General features: G+C 43.4%; 1 protein-coding gene across 3 annotated transcripts in view; it reads left to right on the top strand.

Annotated features, from left to right (window-relative positions):
* Positions 1 to 7,392, top strand: part of ANTXR1 (ANTXR cell adhesion molecule 1) — a 219,166-nt gene that overhangs the window by 133,270 nt on the left and 78,504 nt on the right. The gene's annotated exons all lie outside the window — the stretch shown is intronic.

Below are 7,392 nucleotides of genomic sequence, written 5' to 3'. Positions count from 1 at the left end.
TTAATGCCTTTCATTCTTGGAAGCAGTGTCACCCAAGGCCAGATTGTTTTGCAATATTCAAAATATTTTTCAATGAATTTATCTCGTTAAGTCCCTGTTGCTTTGGAAGGCAGCCAAAATGTCCTCATGTCTGATTTTGTAAGTCCCAAAGGATTTCTTTACAAGGGAAGATCTTAGAGATTAATCTTCCTGTTTATGATGTCTATAAACACTGCCCTACCCCTGTTTCCGAAAGCTGGCCAGGGCTCTGATGCTCGGGGTGCCCCCAAAAACTACTTGTTGATCACTGGCATCCTTGATGAGTGATGATGTTCTGAGGGGGTCAGGATAAAGTCATATGTTTTCTAAGGGAGTGTGCAGGAAGGAGGGCAAACATCACCTGCCCCCCCAGGATCCTGGTTCAGAGGATGCAGGAAGTCACTCTCCCGAGGGACAGCACCCCGCCACAGTTCTGGGACTAGCAGAGGATTTCCTTGTAAATCATGGTCCTGAAACCTTCGTCTCTCATTCTCCTTGCCCTGGCCAAGTGTGGGAAATGCCCCATGACCTGGTACCAAAGCAGCATCTCGATGGTGGGAAATAGCCAGAGAGCAGAAAGGGCCTGCAAGATGTGGAGTGCATGAGGCTGTGTCTGCGGTCCCTTCCTCCCCCTTCTGCAAAGTTCTGTCCAGAAGTGATATTCAAAACATGTAACAACCTGCAAGGTCCCACACCTCAACTGAGCCAAAAATGAACCGTTTAGTGGCTGGATTGGGGCAGAGATGGGAGACAGTCCACCAAGTCCTGCAGGGTGGCAGACGAGAGGGTAGAAGGGCAGGCACTCAGGTCACTATTTACTAATCATAAACAGCATTTTTAAATGGAACAACCAGCATGACCAGAACAGGCATAGTGGTTACTCTCAGGCCTGCCCTCTGCCTCAGCATCCTCTCATTACCTGCTGGCCCAGTCTGGAAGAGGAAATCTGAAAGGTGAGAGTAACTGGTGCTACCCGTTGTGCTTTGCCTTTCCTAAGGGACACCAGCCACTCCCATCTGGGCTCTTACCTTCCAGCTACTTGGAACCTGGGTTAATTTATTGCCTACATAGCAGAGTATAACCTATCAGTAATAAATGAGAGAGAGGGAGAGAATTGGCTAGATTCTGGATCAAAACCTTTTAATGTTTCCCAAGATGGCCTTTGGTATCCCCAGGTAAACATTTGGCTTCAAAGGTTTAGAATTAAATGGCTTCTACATTTATTCATTGGCACAAAAACACCCACATTGAAAGGGAGACATGCATTGGACCATGCACCCTGGGCTTATTTGCATTTTCAAAAAGCAAATTAAAGGGGCCGACCCGGTGGCGCAGCGGTTAAGTGCGCATGTTCCACTTCAGCGGCACAGGGTTCGCCAGCTCGGATCCCGGGTGTGGACAGGGCACCGCTCAGCAAGCCATGCTGTGATAGATATCCCACATATAAAGTAAAGGAAGATGGTCACAGATGTTAGCTCAGGGCCAGTCTTCCTTAGCAAAAAGAGGAGGATTGGCGGCAAATGTTAGCTCAGGGCTGGTCTTCCTCAAGAAAAATAAATTAATTAAAAAAAAGCAAATTCAAGTGTTCAGTTGTTTACCAGAAAAGATAAGGCCCTGTCAGTTCCACAAGAGGCATTCCCAGAACGCTTTAAGTCCTGCCCTGGCCACTCCATCTACTCATAAGTTCGGTCCAATATTATTGAAATCTCTAAGTTGAACTTCAAAAAGAGGGAGACTAGAAAATCTGAATGAGAAGAGGATCATGAAAAAAAGAATTGAAATGTATTAGAAGAGTAAATGTTATGAATGGCTTGAATGTGTAGAGAGAAGAGATCAACAATGAATCAGTAACATTAGGGCACTATGCTGTTCTAGAAAATTCAGGCAGCCAAGAGTCTACCATCATCCCAGCCAAGAGGTATGTGAGCCTACATCCCAGCCAGTGCCCTGATGTGAGCCTGTAGCCCAGCTAGGCTGGTAGCTTCATGTACACAGGCAAAGGCCATCAACGCTGCTAAATTTCAGCAGGTAGCAAGACACTGATAGATTCTGATCAGCAATAGGGACTGGCTCCTCCAAATCAAAAATCTGGGGCATAGAACAAATGCCTGCCTGGTCTATTAATCTACTGACCCCATGTTGACACTCTCATGAACACCCTCTGTTCCCTAACTCTCACCCCACTTGCCCTGCCCATCCCTACACCTAGACCAAGCAACTGTCTGTATTCTCCTCTCCTACTCCCAAGACGCCACCCACTTCAGAGGAGAATTGCCCAAGCGTGTTGACTGGGGCCACTGCACGTTTATGAGGCCTCAGCACTGCTTAGCACACTTATACCTCATCCTTATGGAGCCCCAGATTCCACCCTTGCAGTCTCTCTCCCAAACTGTTACTGTTCTCCTGGAGATCCCTGTCCCAGACCCCTTTACCGTCAGTAGATAACCTGCTCTTCTGTCTCTGTGACAGAGTGGAACCCTTCCACTTCAAGCAACTCTTATGCTTATGTCCTCCTCCAACCTCCCCTCCCCTCAGACGCAGTCCTGCCCCTCCTCCCTCTCCTTCCACTTGTGTTCTTCATTTTGTTCGCTCTCACTTCGTCTCTGCCTGCGGTATCTTCATCTTTTCTTTTCCACTATCTTCCTCCCCTCTGCTTACAAAAGCATGCCAGCCTCCTTGAATCTTTAAAAATGTCCATACTTTCTTTCTCTTTCAAGCTACTCTCTTATCTCTGCCTTCCTTTCATCTGCAAACTTCTTTGCAGAGTAGACTGTCCCCAATCCCTCCCATTCAGTCTTCAGCCCACTACACTCTGACCTCCGTCGCCATTGTTTCTCTAGTCCATCTCATCTCCCCGGTCAATGGTCTCTGCTTGCTCCTCTCTCTACTTGTGCTCTTTCAGCAGTAAGCACTGTTGACCTCTTCTCCTTCAAACTCTTTCCTCTTCTGGCTTCTACAGAGCCTTCTACATGTCTCTTCAGGTTTTCCCTGTCTCCTTCTTGGCTCTTCTTCTGCTACTCACCTGTTGGTCTCCAAGATTGACTTTGGCCTTCTCTACATGTTCTACTCAGGCCATATCACCAGCTCCCATGACTTTAACTACAACAGATATGCTGATGGCTACTTAATGTGTCCACCCATCGCTGGCCTTGGCTCCAGAGGACCAGGCCCATTGTATAGGGACCAAGTGGGCATCTCAATTGTAGGCATTTCACCCTCAACGTGTCTCAAACTAAACTCATCACATTATCCCCTAAATCTGCTCTTCACCAATGGATGCACTGCTATTCACCATTCTTCAAGCTGCCCAAACTAGAGACTGCAGAGTGATTGCTGATGCCTCTTTCTGTCACTCCTTGTCTTGTCTCATGTCAGAGTTGTCTACACAGCATCCTCTTCTCTCACACCCAGTCTTATCTGTCATATCCACCTGCACGCTCTATCCCAGCAAAAGCACAATACCTGGCACAGAGTAGCTATTTAATAAAGAGTTTTGGAATGAATGAATGTCATTGCCTTAGTCTAGGATGCTGCATCTCCCACCTGAACTATTCCAATAACTTTCTAACTGGTCTCTTAGTCTTTCTCACCTTCACTGGAGAGAATTTTCCTTTAAAGAAAAGTTAGCAGGTCATGGTCCTGCTCACTTCCCTGCCCAAAATCCTCTGACTGTTCAATGTGTCTAAAATAGACTTCAAATTTCTTGACCTGGCATGTGTAGACCTATCTCAACATAGCCATGACCTACTCCTCTAGCCTCACTGCTAACCTTCTCCTCCCTATGCATAGACTCCCTTAGTACCCTGTGCCTGTTTCCTTCATCACACTGATCATGCTGTTGTAATTGTTTGCTTGTCAGTCTTCTCCTGTAGACATAAGCTTTGGAAGCCAGGGTTGTAGTTCCACAGAGGATAACGTAATGCCTGGCTCAGAACTCTTACTCAGTATGTCTCAAAGTTTGTTGAGTAGCTAAATGGATGCCATCTCCAGGCACACTCTATTCTTTGGGGCACCTTGAATATACTATGTACTTATTTACCACAATCTCTTTGCCCATATTATTTCCTCTTGCTGAAATATTCTCATCTTCTTTATCTACTCTGTCAACAATTCCTCTTTCTTCGAAGTCCAGCTCGCTGATCACTCCATCGTAGTAGTTTCCTTCACACTTTTCCCATCTGAGGAGAATTAGCTGCAACCTCACTTGGTTTTCATAGCACTTTCTTCACACATCTATGAGAGGATTTCCTCATTCTATCAGAACTATTTATTCGTATATGTATTTCTCACACTAAACTATGAACTCCTCCAGCGGAAGAAGAAACTAGTCGCAGAAACTAATCCTAAAAAGAAGTACAGTGTCTAGTATGTAATTTATGTTTTCAAACTAAACTAAAAAGCTAAATCATTTGGGGGAAGGAGAATGGATACAGAAGGAACTCACAAACCAATGGAACTGTATCGCATGGTAGTCTCGTGGGTGTTTGTATTATTAGTATGTATCATAACTTATATGTATGTTATATGCAATGTTATACATGTGTCAAATATTATATAACAAAAAACATTTATATCAGTTTCTTAAATGAAATCTTAGAAATGTGCCTATTTTATTGGGAGGTTAATGGTATATCAGGAACCCTGGGTAAAAAGATTTTGCTATATTTTGCCAGATGAAAAAGTTCTGGAGATTGGTTACATAACAACAGGAATATACTGAACACTACTGAACTGTCCGCTTAAAAATGGTTAAGATGATATAGAAAGAAAAAAGACATCCTGCTATAAAGTTGCAATTCTTCTGCAATCAAACTAATTAAACCATGCTCTTTAGGTAAAATCAAATCATTATGTTTCTGTTCAAATAATGGCAAAAAGTTTTATTCAGTTTGTTGGGAGACAATCAGGGGAGTGCATTCAGAATTCCGCCCTATATGAACAAAATTCTGTTCTCTTTTTTTCTGTTTTTAATGGCCTTGTAGGTATCTTATGAACAGTCTTTAAAGAATTTATATAAAGGATCGTGTTTAACTCACTTTATTGAATTTCAAGAATAGTTCAACAAATAAGCCCCTTGGACATCTGCAATGACAGGTTGCAAGGGAGAAAAATTAATCAAGAACTCGATATGCTTTAAATTGAAATAAAAATAAAGTCTTCAGAGAATGCTCTCCACACCTTTAAGCATAACATTTAATTTTTAGGGCCAGACACCCGAGCCTAACATCACCAAAGGGATTTACTGACAGTTTGTTTAATAGAATCCTGACTAGTAAGAGCAGCTCCCTTGCCAGGCATCTTGGGCCTAGGCTCATCATGCTTTCTGGAACCCTTTCCAGCCTCCACCCAGTCCCATCTGGACCCTCCTTACTCTGCAGCTTACAAGATTATTTCTGCCTAGCACACAGAGCTCTGCCATGGCCTGCCCATCACTCTGGACTGTGCACCTCATGCCACACACGCCCAGTCCATCTCATCTCCACCTTGCCCTCAACCCTGCTGGGCTGGCCTTGCATCTTGTCTTATTCTCCACCCACCACCATCCTCATGCCTGCTGGGTGAAATGGAAAGAAGCAAGCTGTCATTAAAGATAACTAGTTCCAATATGATATCCTCCTCTGTCAGTTAAATGATTGAGCAAATCATTTAGCTTAATTTCCCCATGTGAAAAATTAGAAAATTGGAGCCATATTGACGCCAAGGTTTCTTCCTTATAGCCCTAACTTCTCTACGTGAATCTACTCCTCCTCTTTGAGAATCCCTGGCCTGTGGTGCTCAAACCTGGTTACACATTGAAACCATCTGAGGATTAGATGATGCAAGTAATCAGGGGTAGCATTTCCAGACTAAGTCCACAGAACAGTAGTAACTATAAGATGTGAATAGGTACATGTCAGAACAAAGGGGATTTGGACAATAAGTTTGAAGGCACCATTAAACTAAGTTGAATAACTGTCTTCACTGTAGGACTTCTCAGAGCCTTTAGTAGGATAATTTGCATTGTGAATCTCTAAACTTATTTTGACCTTGGAACCCTTCCTTGGCTTATCCCTACCTCCGCCCATTGACATACTGACATCTGGAAGGACACTAGTATTCTGCCAAAGACTGGGAAACATAATCCTAGAGAATGCTGAAGCAGCTGAAAGAGCAGATTCCTGGGTTCTGTGGTGCAGGCTCTTTCCTGCCCTCCTCAGAGGCTGCATCAATGCCAGCAAGCTTGAACATACTGTGGACATCATCCACACATCCTTGTTTCCTCTGCGCCCTGCTCAGGTCCAGTAGGCACCGCTAGTGGCTGGAATCACCTTGACCATAATCCAGGCAGACCAGACATTCCTGGTCTGAATGAATCTGAATTCACGGATTTTTTTGACTGTCTCACTTAGTAGAGTTTTGCAGTGACACTGACATATCATCTAAGGGAGAATATGCACAGCTATCCTTTTAAATTACCATGTAAATCACTTAGGCCTTATCAACTAATGTTAAAATTCCTGCCATTACTCTCCTTTTAGATAATGATGAATTTGGCCTTTTAAATAGTCTCAGTCTTAAGGGAGATGAGATGAGAGGCCAAAAATTATTTGAAATTTGAGTTCCAAATGCAAAAAAAAAAAAGTTGAGCTCATTTCTTTGAAAACTTCTTGTAGTACATTCTAGATCAACACCCTTGGCACTAGCCTTTGCTAAACTTTTACAGTGTAGAATTGCTGGATGCAGGCAGTACTTGGCCAGCACTCACCCACTCCAATCAGCTGTGAGGTTTCTGTTAAATTTATACTGTTTGCATAGTCAAAGGATTCATTTCTCTGCCATCAGCCAGCATCTCATACTTCCTGGATGTTTTCCACATCAAGTTGCCTTTTTTCCCTTGTTTCTTAGCTTTAATTAGAAGGACATTTATTATAAGGTTTGAGAATCAGAATGGAAGTCTAAAATGTAAAGCGTGAGAGCAAGCATCCCCTTCTGTCTGTGATTTGAAAGCCCTTGTTAGATGGCTTTTCAGATCTGGATTGGCATTTCTTCTCTACACAGCTCTTTTCTGATGGCTCCTCCTCACACAGAACCTATAAGACCAGGGAGGCAGCCAAGGAGCTGGCATTCAGAGATCAGCCCAGAAGTCCCAGGATATGCAGTGTTTTAAATCAAAGCCTCAGAAAAGCTGTATCCATCTAAATACAACATTTATTTGAGCTAACTTCTCTGAGCATGGAAGAGGTAATCAGTTGTGAAAAGTCAATTATTCTTGATTGGTAATACAGTGGACTACGTAGCAAAACAAAAACCAAAAATCTCCTGGGAAAAAAAAATATAATAAAAGTGTTGTAAATGCATAGCCAGGCTCAGAAGAAAATAGGAGACATTCCCAGG

The sequence above is a fragment of the Equus quagga genome, chromosome 5 (genome assembly GCF_021613505.1).
Source record: "Equus quagga isolate Etosha38 chromosome 5, UCLA_HA_Equagga_1.0, whole genome shotgun sequence".
In the NCBI taxonomy this organism is placed as follows: domain Eukaryota; kingdom Metazoa; phylum Chordata; class Mammalia; order Perissodactyla; family Equidae; genus Equus; species Equus quagga.
Note: the sequence above shows the minus strand (reverse complement) of the source record. Positions and strands in the feature narration are given on the sequence as shown.